The sequence below is a fragment of the Lemur catta genome, chromosome 22, assembly GCF_020740605.2.
Source record: "Lemur catta isolate mLemCat1 chromosome 22, mLemCat1.pri, whole genome shotgun sequence".
NCBI lineage: Eukaryota > Metazoa > Chordata > Mammalia > Primates > Lemuridae > Lemur > Lemur catta.
The window spans coordinates 23,080,971-23,099,686 of record NC_059149.1 but is presented as its reverse complement, the minus strand read 5'-3'; the positions used below and the strand labels follow the sequence as shown (position 1 = coordinate 23,099,686).

The following is an 18,716-nucleotide window of genomic DNA, read 5'->3' as shown; positions in this document are numbered from 1 at the left end:
GGTCATGTCTCTTACTCACGGCAGATCTCCAATGCCGCGCACGATGCACTCATCCTGGGGCCCAGGGCGTATCTGTTGAAGGAATGAATGGATTGAACACACGCAACTTAGGATACCAACTGAGTGACGGGGCAGAGTGTCTCTCAGCCCACCTCCCCTAAATGTGGACTTTCTCAGACTTCGCTGTCCTTGCCATCCCCCTGATGTAGATCTTCCCTGTCAGTAAGAAGTCAAGTTCAAGTCCACGTGTCACTCCCTTTCTCAAGCCTGGGTGTGATCTGCTGGGCAGAGCCGGGCAGGCCCTAGGTGTGAATTCCTTAACCTTGGGGTGTAGCCATCCTCAGCTGCAACAGCCCCCAGGGAGCTATTGGGAAGCACCTGGCAGGGCTGGTGTCAACAAGGACTGTCCCCACCCCACCCCCTTTCTATATGTGATGTCATCAGGTGGGTCTCTCCTTTACGTACCTGCTCACGTGAGCCACCTGGAAACTGGCATCACACCAAGACTGAAAGTGAAATGTGGGATTGATTTCTCACCCACCACCATTTTAATTAGGGATGGGGCAGCTGGAATACAAATTACTGAACCAAGTGCACCACCCTCTATGGAAATGACAAGGACAACTGGGCACTTTCACACCCTCAGTGGATTCCCTGTCCTCCAGGCCCATTTAATGATGCACACCTGGGACAGGGAAGCCAGAGAGGCCAAGTTTTGGGCCCGGGCCTCAGTTGTCCTGCGGTGCCTTCACTTCCTCTACCTGCCTGCGCGGAGCACCCACTTGAGGTGGGCACCAGCACACAGGGGGGGAAAGACAATGGGGAAACAGGAAAGTGTGCGGTGAGAGGAGGGTGGCATGGACCACCCAGGGCACCAAAACAGAGTGCAGAGAAGAGACCAGGAGGGATCGGCCGGCAGCAGCCTCGGAGGAGAAGCAACAGAGCAGAAGGTACACAGCTAAGAAGCGAGGCAGAAGTGGCCAGAGCCGGAGCGTCCAGAATCAATTTAGTCTCTTTTTTTAAATTTTTGGTGACTCTTCCGGTAACATGTAAAAATGAGGGCTGGGCATTTTCTGTCCACCTGGTGGATCAGTGGGGCTGGGGGGGGGAGTCGGGGTGAGTGGAAGCAACCCGAGTGTCCATCACCAAGTGACGACATACACACAATGTGGTCTATCCGCACAGGGGACTATTATGCAGCCTTTAAAAAGGAAGGGAAATTCTGACACAGGCTACAGCACGGATGAACCTTGGGGACCCTGTGCCAAGAGAAATGAGCCAGCCACAAAAGACAAATGCTGTGTGATCCCACTGCCGTGGGGCCCCTGGGGGGACGCAGGGTGGGATGAGCGTTGTCAGGGGCTGGGCAAGGAGGGAACGGATGGAGGGTTAGCGTTTAATGGGAATGGGAGTTTGGGTTTTGTGAAAGGCGTTCTGTGGACGGATGGTGGTCACAGCTGCAGTAACAGTAAGAATGTACTTCATGACCCTGAACTGTACACTTAAAAATGTTTAAGACGGCAAATTTTGTTACGTATACTTTACTACAATTTGTAACATACCAAAAAAAGGAAGTGAGGGTGGGAAGGTAGAAAAACGAAATGAATAAATCAGGATGCACAGAGTGGGGACAAAGATTAAAAATAAACACACACACACACACACACACACACACACACATGCACACACGGAAGAAAACAGAGACAGAATTTCACAAATCACTTTTCCTGTCTGGGTTTCAGTTCCTGCCCAGGGCTGAGCTGTACCACTCTCCCCGTTTCCTTACAATCAGTTTCCCTGTTTGCATTTCACCTGGAAATTCATAACACACATTAGCATATTAAAGGCTCTGGGAAGTCCTTCAGGAAAGAAACCTCTTTAACATGGTTTTACAGGGCACTTCTTCGACCTCTGCAGTTTGTGTTGGATGCGAGCCTTTTTTCACTTTAACCATCAGTTACACCTTGCAGGACACACTTGTGAAAACACAGCTGTAGTCAGTGGGCACCTGGGCCCTTGAAGCAGGAAGTGCAGAGAACATCCCGGTGTCAGGGAGACCCCTCCAGCTCCACGCAGAGACCTGTCAGCAGGGAGCAGCTCGAGGCAAGCCAGGAGCAGACAGGTGTCCTCCGTGCCTACCTACAGGTGGTAGAAAGTGTTCTCTCCCAGAACCCGGGAGACTTGGGTCTCTGGACTGGCCATGCCACTTGCTTCGGGACCTGGGCACATTCCCTCCAGCTCTAGAGCTACCACTCTGTAGGGGGACTCCGGGGCAGGGACGCTCCACAAACTCCCAGCAAGGCCAGATGGAGCGAGGGCTCAGCCCCTTACTCAGATTCTCCATGAAGATGACAGAACAGGGAAGGCCTGCCTTGCTGGCCAGTTCTCTCAGGGCGGGGAGGAGGGAGGAGGGACAGTGGAAAATGTGTGCTCTGTCCCAGGTGAGCTGGCCCAGGATCATGTAACGGCTACCAGGCCCCGGGGAGAGAGTGCGCCCAGCCCAGCCCCTGCCTTTTCACATGGGGAACTGAGGCCCCGGCAGGAGCCTGGGACCCAGGCCTCGGGCCAGAAAAGCAGAGAGAAGGGGGCAGGCGGGCCTAGTGGGGAGCCTGCAGGGGACATGCCAGCAGCCCTGTAGCACCTGTCACTCGGCCACCAACCCCCTGCCTGATGTGGGGGCCGCTGGCGATTTGTCAACCATCCTTTGTTGATTTCTTGAAAACAAAAAACTTCCCATGTTCAAAGTACATGTGGCAGTTTTAGGAATCAGAAGATCATGCGGATTCTACTCCTTTGTTCATTCCAAAGCGTTTGCTGTACGTCCCCTCTGCACCTGGTGCATCGGGGACCCAGGCAGCAGACAAACAGCACAGGGGACCAGGGCTGAGCTCCAGAGGCTGCCCAGCAATCTCCGTTCCAGACTTTCTCCCAGACAAAGGAATATGGTTCAGGCACCTAGAAGGTGCTAGAAAAATGCCAAATGATGTTAGCTTCTGCTACCAGTGTCTGCCTCACAACTAGAAACCAAATTGGTAAGTTTTTTTTACCAATTGTCTGCCAATTGTGCCCAAGCTAAATCGAACCACAGTAGAATGCCTCGGCCAGACTGTGGGGCCAAGCCCAGCACCCCGCTGCCCATTTTCCAAGCCTCATCCTACAACCATCTCTCTGGCCGGCAGCTCTCCCACTGCCCCATCCGCCACTGCAGCCCTTTGCTGGTGACCCTCTCGAGACACAAGGCCAACTGCCGTCCACAGCCAGGAGCTCGTTCCTACAGAGTCCTTCCCCACTGAAACGCCACGGCAAGGAGACCAGGAGGAAGAGGCTTTTTGGCACAGTGCTTTGTGGAAAGAATTGTCTTCCAGAGTAAAGCCACAAACCCCATCCAGGCCTTGGAAAGCCCTGTCTCACCTTCCAGAATCCTCGGAGGCACACGCCACAAGTGCAGAAACCCAGACCACATCAAGGAGCACCACGCACAGTAAAACTTTCCCCACTCCCAGCGTTCCTGACTCGGAACCTGCTCCCTGCCTGTGCTCCTCTGCGGAAGACGGACTCATAATCAGGCTTGCGATGATCACACCCTGGGCCTCTAAAAACCTGTGTGAAGACATCGCCCAGCAATATTCCCACTCACCATGAGCCAAGAGTGGAGCAGGGCCAATAGTCCTACAGGGCAACCGCGACATTCGCAGGGCTCTGAAGCATGAGAAGTTGATTCACAAGTTCAAAATCCCACATCATCTCTTTTTTTTTACATCTCCCAACTGGCAAAAATATATACACAGAGAATATATATACATCTACACAAATTCATATATATGTATATTTTATCAAAAGGAAAATTTTGTCCTCTGAAAGTTCAGAAACCAGCAAGAGAAAAATGATTCCTCCGAAAGTGGTCATTGCCCGCCCTTAAAATACAGGGGGGTAGGACGGGAGCATGATCACATATCCGAGTCCAACAGAGGAGTGGTGCAAGGGAGCTCCAGGCATATATGTACATTCTGAGAAAAGCTCCGCAGCTTATTCTAAAAAGCCCCCACTTAAGAACCCCTATTTTGAAGCAAGCGAGGGGCTGGCTCACTGGGAAATCAGTCAGAAAAGGCGCACCAAGTCAAAACAGAGAGCTGAAACCTGGCAGGAAACACTCGTCCAGCTAGAGCAAGTCTACACGGACTTCCCTGCCTCACCTAGAGGAAGGCCAGGCTTCCTGCAGCACTCTGGGCACCTTGATGGGGGGAGTGGATTCACACATGTGAGAACAACCACAAAAGTTCTTCTGCCCTTTCACTTACATCCCACGGGGGTCCCAATTTTTGAAGGTCACATTTGTCCTGAACAGACCAGTCAATCTCCTGGTTAACTGCCAACTCTGAAGTGCAGAGCCTGGACCACAAAGGATTCCTGCCACCTGTCACTCATGCTCTCCAGACATATCCTGGAACCTTCAGGATCCACTGAGGCATGCATCAGGGGGCACGGCTATTTCTAGGGACAAAAGACTCTGTGAAGAGTTTCCATCATGCATTGGGTGGAAAATACCAATTCCACCAAGACAGAGATAACCAAGTCCCTCAGCCTCCACGGGAAGAAGCCACGGCACCAAACCCAGCTTCCCCTTGGGACAGGCCGCAGGAGGGCATGCTGCAGCGTGAAGGTCCAGACCCCAGATCACATCCAGCCTGAAGAGGGGCCAACTGAGTGGCACCTAGAAAGAGGGATCAGATGTCAAGCTGCAAGAAATAGAGCTGTCACTACGATCCCTTCTGTACTATTTGATTTTGTGACTATGCGCATATGTTACTTTGACTGGAAAAGAAAAAGACAATAGCAAGATATGGGCGGAGAGACAGCTCCGGCCTTAGGAGAGCAGCTGCAACATTAGATGATCCTCAAATGTTTGCTGGAAGAAAGGCAGGTCGGGGCTACAGAAGGCTCTTAGCACCTTGCTAAAGAGTTTGCAATTTACTTTATACTCAGGTGTCCTGCACACACCAGTGATTGAACAGGAGCTCTGCAAAGCCTCACAGTAAGCAAGACAGATGGGCTCCCCCAGATGCAGAAGGCAGCAGGCCTCTGCAACAGAAGCCCTCCCCACTGGGCACCTGGACAGGCTGGCTGCTCTCTCCGAAGCTGCGGTCACTTGCAAGGCCACCATAACATTACACACCACTTCGGTTTCCCTCTCTGTCCCCGGGCAGCAGCTCACCACCTTACCAGTGGCTCGAAGGATGCCAGTCCCACATTGCTTGACCCTAGGAGCCAAACCTGGCCTTCTCCCCTTCTTCTAGACAGTCATACACCAGAAGGAGGGAGGGCTGAAAGGATCCATGCCTGGACAGGCGAGATGTACCCAGCACGCACTCAGAACATCCACTTTGTGGCCCGCCCAAAAGGATTAAATTCTCTCTGCCATACAGGTGGGGCAAATTCCCAAGATGCCAGGTAACAGGGCTGGGATTTCATGGGTATAATGAGTGACCTCGCTGGGAGACAGACAGGGAGGGGAGAGCGCTGGGCTGGAGGGGCAGAGGCTGAGTCACACTTCTTTCTAGTCCCACATCCCGCACTAATCAACTGTGTGGGCCTCGGGTAAATCACCTTGCTTCTCTGAGCCCCCAGTGCCTCTATCTACAAAATAATAATAATAATAATAATAATAAAAACAGTAATAGTTGCAGCTATTAAGCCTCATTTTACAAGCAGGGAAACTGAGGCACAGAGGGCACAGCAACTTTCCTCAAGGTCTCAAAGTCAAAAGCAGGATTGGAAGCCAGGTAGTCGGGCTCCACAAGCTCTCCCGTAGTGTAGGTACGCTAAGGGCTCACGGGTGAGCTCCAACTTCCCTTCTGTCCCCGGTACCTCTGCTTCCACGACCACACTAAGTCGCATGTATGCCACCTCCTATGTGCCCGTCCTTGGGGAAAAAGGAGCAGCCTTGACTATGTCGAAGGCACCTAAATCCTCCCTTGTTAATTAACGTGCACACAGCCGCAGGGGGCTCTGTCTGTGCCAGGCTGCCAGCAGCACACTTGCCGGCACAGTCAACAGCCCAGCCCCACAGAGGGACACGACTTCACTCTGGTCCACAACCCCGGCCATCGGCTCGGCCACTGGCCCCATCAGGACTGGGCAATAGTGGCTGGCTCCATACAAACCCATTCTCTGTCCTGGAACAGAGCTTGAAGCACCCACCAGCTGAGGTCACAGGCAGGGAGGCATCTTGACAGACAACAGCCTGGCGCTTGTCAGTATTCAGAGGGTCACGCTGAAATATTCCAATAGTCAGGCTGCTTTCAGGAGGGAGTTTAACCACTGCTAGTCCGCTGGTCTACCCAGGGCCTCCCGCGACCCAGCCAGCCCCATCCATATGGGGTGGCTTAGAAACACCCCACTGAGAATTAAGGGCAGGACATCAGAGGTAGACTCAAGAAACGCCTCTTCCTCAAAGGGTTTTCTTTTCCTGGCATATATGTAAAGTAGCTGAAGCATCAAAAGGCCACATGGGAGAACGAATTTAACATCTGAGTCCACATCGAGGTGCTGCAGAAGCACATCAACCCACCCCAGAACAGGACAGGCACTGTGTGCGGGGAGAGGGAGGGACAGAATCCAGGCACCTGTCTCGTGCTCACAAATTACCCTCCCCCCGACTTTCCACTGCAGCCTGGCAGCACCAGGGTCCCAGCCTCAGTGAGCTTTCCCTTGATTTCAGAGCTCTGCCACCCCTCCAGCGCCCCCCCACTTTGTTTTGCTAATGAGGAAACAGTTAAAACTCACCCAGGCTCCAGCCCCCAATTCCCACACTCTGCCCCTCTGACCAGCCTTCCACCGCATTTTGCAAAATATCCCAATCACAGAATCTCAAGGAAACCTAGTTCAACACTCCCCACCAAATGCTCACTTACATTCTGGTTGAGGAAACTAGACTAATGAGAGGGCCAAGGGCCACCACAGGGAGGGCAGGGTTTGGGTTGGGCTGGGGGAGGTCAAACCAGGAGAGACCTCCCAGCAAGGGGGGGCAGCCACCCTTCTGGGCACGTGCCCTGGGGCAGCAGGGAAGCCAGCAGGATCCCTCTGAAGTTTATGCATCCACTCACACACCTGATGACACAAAGATGGCCCTGTCCTTACCCACCTCCCCATCGAAAGCCTATTGTATTTTATTTACCACTGCATGAACCTGGATGAGTCACTTCACTTCCCTAAACTTTAGTCCCCTCATCCGTAAAATCCTCCTCCTCACCTGCTTCCTGAGGTGAATAAAGGAGCAAGCTTAAGTGCATCAATCACCTAGTGCAGCACAGTAAGTAGGTGCTCAACAGATGTTTATCTTCACTGTAAATATTTTTAGAAAGGCTGCAGTGTGTTCCCTACCTGGCAGGAAGAAAACCACCACCTACGTTAATGCAAACGGCTTGCCTTCTCATTAAGAACTACTGTAGCCAAAAAGCTTAGTCTTGCTGGAAGGTATGGGTGGTTTTTTCTGCTTGCTGATAAATGGCTGTTTGGCACAAAGGACTTCATTGCAGGTTTGAATTGAATCCCATTAGACCAGCAGTCTCCAATCTTTTTGGCACTAGGGACCTGTTTCATGGAAGAGAATTTTTCCACCGATGGGGGAGGGGCCTGGGGGGGTCATGGGGGTGGGCAGAGCTCAGGTCATGATGCGACACCTGCTTCCTAGCAGGCCACGGACTGGCCTGGTACAAGCCTGTGGCCTGGGGATTGGGGACCGCAGCATTAGACTACAGAATAAAATGATCATAAACCACACAATAGACCCAGGGTCCCTGAAGGGAACTACCAGCCACAGAGCACTGGTGTTGGGAACCCCCGGCCACAGTCCCTGCACCCTCCCAGTGAAGGGACAGAAATGAAACCCTACCTGATCCCTTCTGACCAGCACAGCTTGACAAACGTGAGGCAGCCTCTGGAATGAATACACAGCCCCAGGAAGGCCCAAGGCCGGCAGAACAGGCTCTGCCCACCCCCCCCCCCCATCTAAATCCCCCCTCTGCATGCAGCCTCCTCCCAGACGCCTGTGTCTTTGGGCAAGTTACTGCTTCTAGGAGCCTGGTTCCCTGTCTGCCAGTAGGGCTCGTGATGGCCCCAACCTCCTCAAGTCTCCGTGAGCATTACAGCAAACAATGAAAAGCCCTTGGCATGCGGTCTGGAGTGCATCTGCCTGGTGTTTTTATTTCTGTCTTTTTGGATAAACAGCAAATTCCTAGAAAGACGTCATTTTTGCTGATGCCGTCAGAAGATTCCGGTTGCGTAGGAGGAGGATGCCCTCCAGGATCAGCCCTGGTGGGGCAGACTCACCCGTAATCACCACACTCGGACACCAGAGTGCGGCATGACCACTCGAGCGGCCCTTCCCTCCCCAGGCCCCTCTTAACAGAAGGGAAACCAAGGCCCGGCAGGGCAAGGGGACTTATCCATGGCAGCCCTGTAAGGGGCTCTGAGCCCCACAAGTGCACGTTTCTTCACTAACCATTTCTAAATGAACAGACCAGCCTGCTTAAATGAATCCCGATTACGTAGCAAAGAAGACTTGGATAGCTGGCTGGGGAGGGGGCAGGGAGAATCACTAGTATCAGTTTGCACAGGCCTAGCGAGTCCCAAACAAAAGTGCTCACTCACCTAGCCTGGCTGCTCAGAGCCAAGGGCAAGGTCTAGGGGCCTTTGACCAGTGCTAAAGTCTGGGGCCAGGGCTGGGCGGGGCAAAGGCCCTCCCCCTGCTCAAGTTTCGCTACCCTCTGAACTGTGGGTGACTAGCTCCAGGGCAATGCCCAGATGCCAGCCAAGTTCAGCTGCTGGACTGGGTGCAGGGAAGCCCTTGGTGGGTTCTGCCCCCTCTCCCATGCTACACGGTTGCCCCAGGGGACTCGGGCCTCCCCAGCCCATGGGTGAGGGCAGGCTCTCTGGTCCCTCCGATTCTGGGTGCCACAGGGCACCGATGTTCACACCGAGTGGTGTGTCTCACCTTACCAAACAGGGGCGATCCTCCAAACTGTGCAACTAAGTGTGAGCATGATAAAACGGACAGAGCCCTGCTCGAAGAGTTAGAAGACCTAAATTCCTGTCCAGCTCTGCCACCAAATCCCTAAGGACCTCTGCGCAGTCATTTCACCTATCTGGACATCAACTATCCAGGCTGGACAGTTCAGGGAGCTGAGCACCCGAGAAGCCCCATGTTCCTCTCCCAAGTCGGATGTGGCCCTGCCAGCTCCTACAAGTCCAGCTTCCACGCCCTTCATGGCGACCGCACCCTCCAAAGCACGCCCCACAATTAGCCTATCATGCACAGAAGAAAGGATTTTTATAGCAGCCCTGTCGCCAGCCTTCTCTTGCTCATTCCTCCACTTACAATGACATCAGGTGGTGCATCTGTGTGTCCGACTCCCAGGAAAGCTGGAGAGAAGCGTAAAGAAAGGGCAGTGCCGTTCACGGATGTCATCTCGGCACCCAGCACCGTACTCACCAAAACCCATGCTCAGTAAACAACCGCCAACGATTCAGAGCTGAACTAAATTTCACCCACAGCCAGGTACAAAGCATGTTTTTGAAGCCCCAAATTCTTCTCTTTGCTGTGGATCTGGGTCCCCCAGTGCAATGCACCTGGCCTGGGGTCTGGGGCCCACTGCGCAGGGTACCAGCTGAGGGTATGAGACCCACCAGGGCTGGCTGCAGCACCCAGAGATGCTACAGACCAAAGCAGGGGTGCAGGGTAAATTCCCCAGATGTTACGCAAACACTATCAAATTATCTCTGTGACACGGGATGATTTACATGCAGTTGGCACCAGGCTGGTGCCAAGTCACAGCTGGAGGGGATGTTCTCCTTTCTTCACACACCTTTCACCTCTCATAGGAGGAAGATGGCAGGATGCACGAAACACCAGGCTTGCTGCTCCAAGGGTCTCGGGGAAAGACCCCAGAGGAAAGAACTCACAGACGCAACTTTCAGCCTCTGGGACCCACCGGCTAACTCTAAGCTAGACAATACGTACAAATTATTTCCTAAGCTTTTGGAAGTTTTATTGGATGCTGAAGGGAACGGCAGAAACCCTCAATCACGGATGAGATTTTATGCTGACTGAAACCCTCCCTGGAAACAAGGAGCTCAGGTGTATAATTTAAACCAGCATCATCTGATGAGCCGGGATTCCAGAAGTGAGAGGAGGACATTGCCACCACGGATGAGTGAGACCCCAGACTGCAGAAGTCTTAGCCGGTAAAACCCCAGGATCATCCTACCAGAAAGTTCTACCCACCACCTAAATGGCCGCCATTTAGGGGCTGCTGGATGAGGAAGTAGGCGTCTCCTGGCCTTCGAGGAGTTTACAGTCTAGTTGGGGAAGGAAAAAGTAAACTAAAAAGCCTACAGCTAAAAAATTCCAAGCTCTGAATGTCATGCAGCAAAAGCAGAAGGTGCCATGAGGACAAATGCAGGGGAGCTGATTTCGATTTGGGGAGGGGTCCTGGGAGTGACTACTAAAGGCTTGAGGGGGGTCAGATAGGTGAAGCTCAGGCAAGAGGGACTTCAGGCACAGGTAGGGCCGGTGGGATGGGGACAGAGGCCCTGAGGAGGCTGGTGTCACCTGAAGCCTGCTGCACCCCAGGAAGCAAGGCATAGGGACACAGAGCCCCTGCTGAGCCCTGAACACCGGTGTAAAGAGGGCATTTTACCCGTCTGTTCAGTCCTGATCTCCTGCCTTGGACTCAGGAAGGAAAGAGAAGAACAGGAGGGAAGAAATGAAGTGAAGGAAACAAGACCAGGTTTTTCACTGTGACACCTACAGGGAGTGCGAACCCCCGTGCCGGGGCAATGCAGGGAGACTCCCCAGCTCCCGGACCCTGCTGGTCCCGCAGACGCTCCCCCGGAATGAACAGTCTGGGCTCACCCCGTCTGTGCCTCTGGCAGTGCCGGGCGACCTTGGCCAGGCCAGCTGACCCCTGGATGACTCAGCTTCCTGGTAGTGAACTTGTGAAAGGTCCCGGCAGGAAGAAGTCAGAGAGCTATAAACAGGGCCTTCCAGAAGCATCTGCCACACTTCTCTCCTTGAACCCCGGGCGGGGCTGTGGCCATTCAGCATTTCTGGAATTGCCTGGGTGAACAGTTTGCAGTCTTGAAGTGTTGTCACTGGAGGTTTCAAGTAGATTAAATCAACTATCATCTCTAGGCGGGCACACTGGAATGTGGAGAAGAGCAGGGCCCTGAAATGGTACGTGGGCAGCTGGCTCCTCACCGCCCCTCGGTCCTCTGGCCGAATTCCAACACAGGGTCTTCCCGGATTCCTCTTCAAAGCAACAGTGCTTGTGACTCTACATTTTACAAGCAAAGCCAAAATAGGGAGCCACAAGTTGTACTGCCCCATGTAAATAAGGAGTGGAAATTTTAGAACTGGAAACTGCCCAAGAGACCATTTAGTTTTAGCTCAATCTTGCCATTTCACGGACGAAGAAACCGAGACTCAGATGAGTTAGATGTTTTTCCCAGGGTTGCTTGGTTGGTGGGAGGCTGGTCATTTCAAGCTAAGCACAATTCACTCTAAAGCGCAAATGTTAATATAAACATTCTATGTGTGTCGATACGGGAAGATGTGCCTTTGCCTTCCTTCTCTTATCCCCGTTTTCCACGTCAGCCAAACCAACCGCGAATGGCCAGTTCCAGTAGGACAAACGCCCCTGGGGTTCTCCCTGCCCCTTAAACTTTGGCTGCTCAGAGATCAGAAATCTGTTTCCAATTTAAAGCAGCTTCTAGTAGAAGCCCAGTTTTGGAGTAACATTTGGTTTTTAGGGTCTGAAAGAGAATTTCAGAAACTTTCTTATGATTGGATGATCAGAAAATGCAAAAGATCCTTGGAAGAGACAGACACTCAACGGAAGCTGAAAAAAAATTCTTACCCAAGGTCAGGCAAAGCGTCACCAGCCGGCCCACTCTCAGAAGCCGGTGGGGAGAAAAGCACTAATTCCAAGGGTAAACGGAGCCTGCTGCCACCCACGGTTGTGCTAACATGCATCCCATAATGGCAAACTGCTGTTTCAACTCCTTCTCCACCTCCTTCTGAAACTTGACTTTGGGGGGAAGAAAATAAGTAGCCGAGAGTTCAACTTGTAAATATATTCTTTATTGTTACATTGTTTTTACAATTTATAAGTTTCTGAGCTGATATTTTTGAAGCTCTAAGTACTAAATGTAAATCTTCAGTAATTTTCTAAGTAAGTGAATTTAACACTACACTCTTCTTGGCCTACATAAATACACGTACGTTAAAATTCAGTTATTGCCTGAAAAGCCAGATTCAGGGGGAAAAACCCCATTAACAGAGACACATCCAGTCTCACACCCACTTTAGGGTTTTAACCCTTCTGCAGACAACCCTTCTCCCCCACAGGGCGTTTTCTAAGGCTCCACAGCAACCCCATCCAATCTTTGAGATCCTTTCTTCTGGGTGACAGGTCTGCATTGTCTAAGGACACGGAAAACGGCCCCCACACGTCCTCCTTCAAAACACCCGGCAAACGATCTAGCAACAAAGACTTCCTATGTCGAGGCATCCGCGGACACAGAAACAGAGGTGGCCCTGGGTTAGCAGGTTGGTGCCTGTGGGCCTCTTAGAGAAACAGGACTCGGCTTCCAGAAGCTGCGAGATCCGAGAACTTCTGTCTACACCCTGGACTATTATAAACAGTAGGAGAAAAGTCCTCCAGCTGTGTCCCAGGCCCTTTATCAAACCCAGCTAACTGAGCACTTGGCATTTTATATGAGGATCCACCTCTAAGAGAGGACTGCTAAAAGGGAAGAGAGAGGACAGGAAAAAATCTCCAGCTATCCAGTTACATTCATTCATTTATTTATTTTAGAGACAGGGTCTCCCTCTGTCGCCTGAGCTGGAGTGGCTTGATCACAGCTCGCTGCAACCTCTGACTCCTGGGCTCAAGCGATTCTCCTGCCTCAGCCTCCCGAGCGCCTGGGACTACAGGCAGATGCCACCACACCCGGCCTCCAGTTACCTTTAAAAAGTGAAAAGGAATGACACACAAACCTGAGTCTCTAGAGCAAGCCCCAGGGCTGCGAGGCTCCTTGTCACCTACACTGACAAGTCTCTCTTCACCTTACAAGTTGTGACCTGGCCGGGAAAGGCCACCCAGGCAAACCCTAAACCTTCACAGAACACATGACTGTATTTAACCTTTAGCCACTTATCTGGTTGCCGCTCCACTGGCCCCGACTGCCACCCATTAATTATGAACCAATTTTGAGCAGAAATGCCTTTGATAGGACCGCTCGTCCTCCCTTCCTCCTCCTGCTTCCGCCCTTCTCGGGCCTTTAGCTCGGCAGTGAAACTTCCCACCCAGGGAGGAGGCTGGGCTGCCCTTGGGGGAACCAAAATTTCAGAACAGGGAGGAAAAGAGGAGCCGCCGAAACTGTTCCTGCCTGGCAGCTCCCCGGCCTGGCGACCCCACACCTTGGACACTTTCTCAGCTGATTCTGTGGTCGCAAGGCCCAAATCGGAGTGTCAGTGGGGTGCAGGCGTCCTGGAGATGGCCAGGCACCTTGGGAACAGGCTGTGACGTTCTAGGGGACAGAGTGAATAGCTTTGTTGTAACATCCAGGTCTAGATATAGGTAGTGAGCTATGACATCTTCAGGGGGCCGTTCCTGACGCCTCTCCATGAGGTTCAGGATCGCTGAGGACAGTTCGCCACCCCTTAGAGGAATGAGTCACTGGACCTCTGTCCTCCCTGCCAGATGGGGACTCAGGTGGGGAGAGACCTGGGCTGCCTCGAGCCTCCTGCCTCCCGCCCACACACGGTTTTACCCCACAGGCACCCTTAATTATAGCCCTACGTTGCTTAACGACAGGGAAGCATTCTGAGGAACACGTCATTAGGCGATTATGTCATTGTCGTGTGAACACAGAGTGCACTTACACAAGCCTAGATGGTGCAGCTTACTGCACACCTAAGCTCCGTGGCAGAGCACATCGCTCCTAGGCTGCACACCTGCACAGCACGCTACTGTAGGCAACTACAGTGCAACGGCATTTGTGCACCTAGAGGAATCTAAGTATAGAAAAAGCACAATGGAAATACTGTATAAAAGACAACATTTTTAAATGGCACACGTGTCTAGGGCACTGACTATGAATGCAGCTTGCAGGACTGGAAGTTGCTCTGGGTGAGTCAGTGAGTGGTGAGTGAACGTGAAGGCCTAGGACGTTGCTGTGCACCACTGTAGACTTTATAAACAAAGTACACTTGCTACTCTAAATTTACAAAACAATTTCTTTCTTCAATATTAAATTATCCTTAGGTTACAGTAACTTTTTCACTTTGTAAGCTTTTTATTTTTTTTTTAACTTTTTGACTCTTTTGTAATAACACGGAGCTTAAAACACACACACATTATACAGCTATACAAAAATATTTTCTTTCTTTATATCCTTATTCTAATAAGCTTTCTTCCATTTAAAAAAAATTTTTTTTTTATTTTTAAACTTTTTTGTTAAAAATCAAGACACAAACACATGCATTAGCCTAGGCCTTACACACGGTCAGGATCATCGATGTCACTGTCTGCCACCTCCACATCTTATCCCACTGGAAAGTCTATTGGGGGCAGTAACGTGCACGGAGCTGTCATCCCCATGCCTTCTGGATTCTTCTGTAATACCTCCTGAAGGACCTGCCTGAGTCTGTTTCACAGTTAACTGTTTTTTAAGAAGCAGAAGGAGTACACTCTAAACTAATGATAAAAGGTATAGAGTAGTAAATGCATAAAACAGTATCACAGTGATTTATTATCATTTTCAAGTATTATATACTGTGCATAATTGCATGTGTTAGACTTTTATACGACTGGCAGCGCAGTAGGTTTGTTTACATCAGCATCACCACAAACATGAGAGTAATGTGTGGCTGTGACATTACACACTGCTAGGACACCACTAGGCAACAGGAATTTTTCGGCTCCATTATGATCTTATAGGGCCACTGTCATATATCGGGCCCATTGTTGAGCAAAACATCATTATGCAGCGCTTACTGTAATCTAGCAGGGGATGAAGTTACACTTTCACAAATGCCTTTTCAATCTTCCGAGGTAGCAACATGAATAGGAATCAGCCTAAGGCAAGCCAACATTTAGCAAACCAACCACAGAGTCAGTGACTAAGGAAAGGAACTTTCTTGATTCTTCAGTTCAAGACACACCCTCAGTTCACCCCTTCCACTCTCATACGCGTATACACACACCGGCCACATCTTCTTTCCTTTGAGGGCTTCCCTGCCTCTCTGGTCTGACCCCTCGGATCTAATTATCCACCAGCCACCCAGGACCTTTAACCCAGGCTCCTGACAGCCCTGGGACACCGTGATCCACATTAGGGCAGAGAAGGCAGGGGAGGGGAGGACGAAGCATGAGTCAGAGGCAGTGCCCGGCGGGTCCCGCTGCCCGGCAAGCCTGGCTGGCCAGCTTCCCACAGGCTGCAACCCTCCACGTTCCGCTTCTAAAGCCAGGCCCTGCACAAGGGAAGGCAAGGCGCCTGCAGAACCCTCAACGTGGGCTCCGTGGGGACCCTGAGACAAAGGCACCTGTGTGTTCCCTCCTTTTCCTCTTGAGCAAGCAAGGAAAACAGAGACGGGAAGGACCAAGGTGGGAAAGAACCCAGGCATCGGCAAACACACACAGCCGTGCTTCAGGGTGATTAGTCACCTTCCCGCCCCTCCCCACCATGTCCCCAGACTCTTCTGCCTGGTGCTCAGAGAGACAGACTCCCCTGAAAAACAAGAGTGGGCATATGAAGTGAGAATCCCTACGCCCTGGGCATGCCACTGCCCTCCCTGAAGGTGGCCTCGTCCTTCTCTAGCCTGCTGGTTACTGCTGCTATCATTGCCCATCCTGCATTACCAATTTAAAACGTACGTCTGAGCACACTGGGTAGGACTTGGCTCTTCCTCGCTAAGCCAGCCAAAGAGGCGGCAGCAGACGGCCTCCCCATCTTTGCTCAACAGATGGGAGACACCGTGTAAGGAGAGAGGTTAAGTGCCCAAGGCCACGCAGCTGCAGTGAATCCTCGGTCGTGCTGGAATGAGAGCCTGGATTTTCCATTCCAACGAGCTAACTCTACCCCTCTAACAGGATCCCAGTTTGATAATAAATACCATGACCTGGCACCTGCAGAGAGCTTTATACTTTCTAAACTGTGTTCCCTGCAAACCTAGCTATATGTTCTTACTAGATGCAGTAAGTGGGCCTAAAAGGGAGGCAGGGCAATCACTGTTACTCTTCCCTTTGTCAGAAAAGAAAACTGCAGCCCTAGTGGACCAAGGAACTATGATGTACTGCTCTTCCCACTAGGTCACTTTCACACAGTGATCTGGAAAGGAAATGCTCAGACCAGTCTGCATTCAAATCACTATGCTGAGTGCACCTCCAACTCCCTGCCGAAAGGAGAAGGTGCCAGAGCAGCTGCAATTTGTTCCAGAGAGGGAAACCAGACAGAGCCGAAAATATCCTGTGGCAATAACCATTTGTCATCATCTCCTCCTTACTGACGTATGTGCTTGAAGAACTCCTAACTATACGCTAGCACCCTGCATTCTGTGCCATATTTTCAGGGTGCCGCAATTTCCTGCTGGTGCTCCCTGGACTCCAGTTCCTCCCTCCCAAGAGTGCAGCTGGGCCTCACCCCCAATCCCAGCCCTTTCTCTTCCATCTCCCAGAACCTGGCTCAAGCACTCAGCTGCCACGAACAACCACTTACTTGCTCCTACCTCGTTCCCTCCCTCACTTCTCCCACCCCAGCTCTGTAGCAGAAGAAGGCCTGAGTCCCGGGGCATGATATTTCTCTGAAGCTCAGTGTTCTCAAATATGAAATGAGAAGCAACACGTGCCTTTTCTCGCCTTCAAAGGAAAGCTAGGAGGATCAAATGACCAAATAAAAGTTAAAATAATACAAAAATACCGCAATACACAATTGCAATGGCAATATACAAACATATCCAGGCATTCAAGTAATAACACTTTTACAAATAATAATAGAAACTAATATTAACTGAGTGCTTACCAAGTGCCTGGCACTATTCTTAACGCTCTAGGTGTATCATCTCAATTAATTCTCATAGTAACACTCTGAGGTGGATACTGTTATTATCCCCATTTTACAGATGAGAAAAATAAGGTACAGAAAGCTTTCAGTAACTTGACCAGGTGCCACTCCAGGCAGGCTGGTCCCAGGGCCTGTGCTATTAACCTGAACAGCCCTAATCAGTAAGCATATTGCCTCTGATACAAGCTGTCATTAGCTTAGCATGTTAAGGTTTACAAAAGCCATTTGCAAATGTGATCTCACCTAAGCTTCCCAACAGCCCTGTCAAAAAGGTAAAGTAGATGATATTAGTCTAGTTTCATGAGGAGAAAACCAGCCCAGAGAAATGATTTGCCCAAGATTTCCGAGCTGGTTACTGGCAGGGACCAGGACTTAAATTCATAGGGCCTGCCCCCTAGTTTGGTGGCCTCTCCAGGGGCTTCAACACCGGCATAATTCTGACACGCACACACTCCTCCCAAGCCCCCACCCACAGCAGCATCTCAAATGCACCTTTCTGGCCATGCCAGGGAACAAAAGCTGTCGGTACAAGAAGAGACAGGCGGGGTTAGGGGCTTTCACCAGCAGAAGGTACCATAGACCACGCGGCCAGCCAGACCTGAGGGTCCTAGAGCTTTCTGAGTCTCTCACTGGATCCATGTGATGGATCCAGAGGCTCAGTGGACCCAGAGGAAGTCCTCCTGGTGACACAAAGCTGCAGCCACTCAACTTGATCCACAACGGCCGGACATTTCCTAAACCTGTTATGCAACTCTTGCTTTAACCACACTGCTGCTGGGATTTCTCCCTATTTCAACATGTGTTGTTTTCTCTTCAGAGAGAAAGCATGAATGTGAAACCTTAACACCTCTTAGTGACCACACAACGGCCCCTCTGGACTGTCCGGGCTTACGAGCAGGGTGGGGGATGTTTCCAAAGGTACCTTGCATGAGCCAACTTGAGTTTCCAGAATGACTAACAGCCACAGGAGTGAGGAAGAGGACGGGAGGGGGGTAGTACAACTGAGGACCACTGTCTCCTACAGCAGAAGGAACCAATTCAAGAGTGCCCGCCAAAGAAACTGGAAGGATGCACTCCTGCAGGCTTTAGACCTTCAAGATGGCAGCAGCTGAAGCAGCCCAGAGCCCAGACAACCCAGACCGTGTTTTTAGCCCATTTGAAAGTACACATCAAGACAGTGATCCTTCTCTCCAAAGGGAGTCGGTTCTGTCACCTAGGCTCAGGCCTAATTATAGAGAGCATGCTTGCTGCAGGAGCAGGAGCCAGGCATTCTTATGTTTGTAGCCCAGTGTCTACCACAGTGCCTGGCAAAGAGGATACCCAGGAAATGCAGAATGAAACAAGTGGCCAAAGGCACAGCCTCATGGGGTGTAGCTGCTGCTTGCCGGGTTCTACTGCAGAAAAAGAGGACAAGACAAAACAAAAACGGGTGTTTATTTAATAGCAGGTTTTAAAGCTTTCTTCTTTTTTTTTGGCATCTCTTTAAAACAGCCACACCTTCCTTGATTCAACCAATATTCACAGAATACCTCTACTTGTTATGCTCTGGTGGGCCAGTAGGAGGAAGATTGCAGGGGAAAGAGTATCAGTCT

General features: G+C 51.2%; 1 protein-coding gene across 4 annotated transcripts in view; it reads right to left on the bottom strand.

The window, feature by feature from the left end:
- Positions 1-18,716, bottom strand: part of SLC25A37 (solute carrier family 25 member 37) — a 37,024-nt gene that overhangs the window by 10,102 nt on the left and 8,206 nt on the right. The window contains exon 1 of one of the 4 annotated variants that reach the window (XM_045535257.1): positions 7,892-7,910. The exons of 1 other annotated variant lie outside the window; for it this stretch is intronic. The gene's annotated coding sequence lies outside the window, so the exon portion shown is untranslated. Of the gene's footprint in view, positions 1-19; positions 39-7,249; positions 7,270-7,891; positions 7,911-18,716 lie in introns of those variants that run through there. 2 more of the 4 variants (XM_045535258.1, XM_045535262.1) reach the window with 2 other exon arrangements.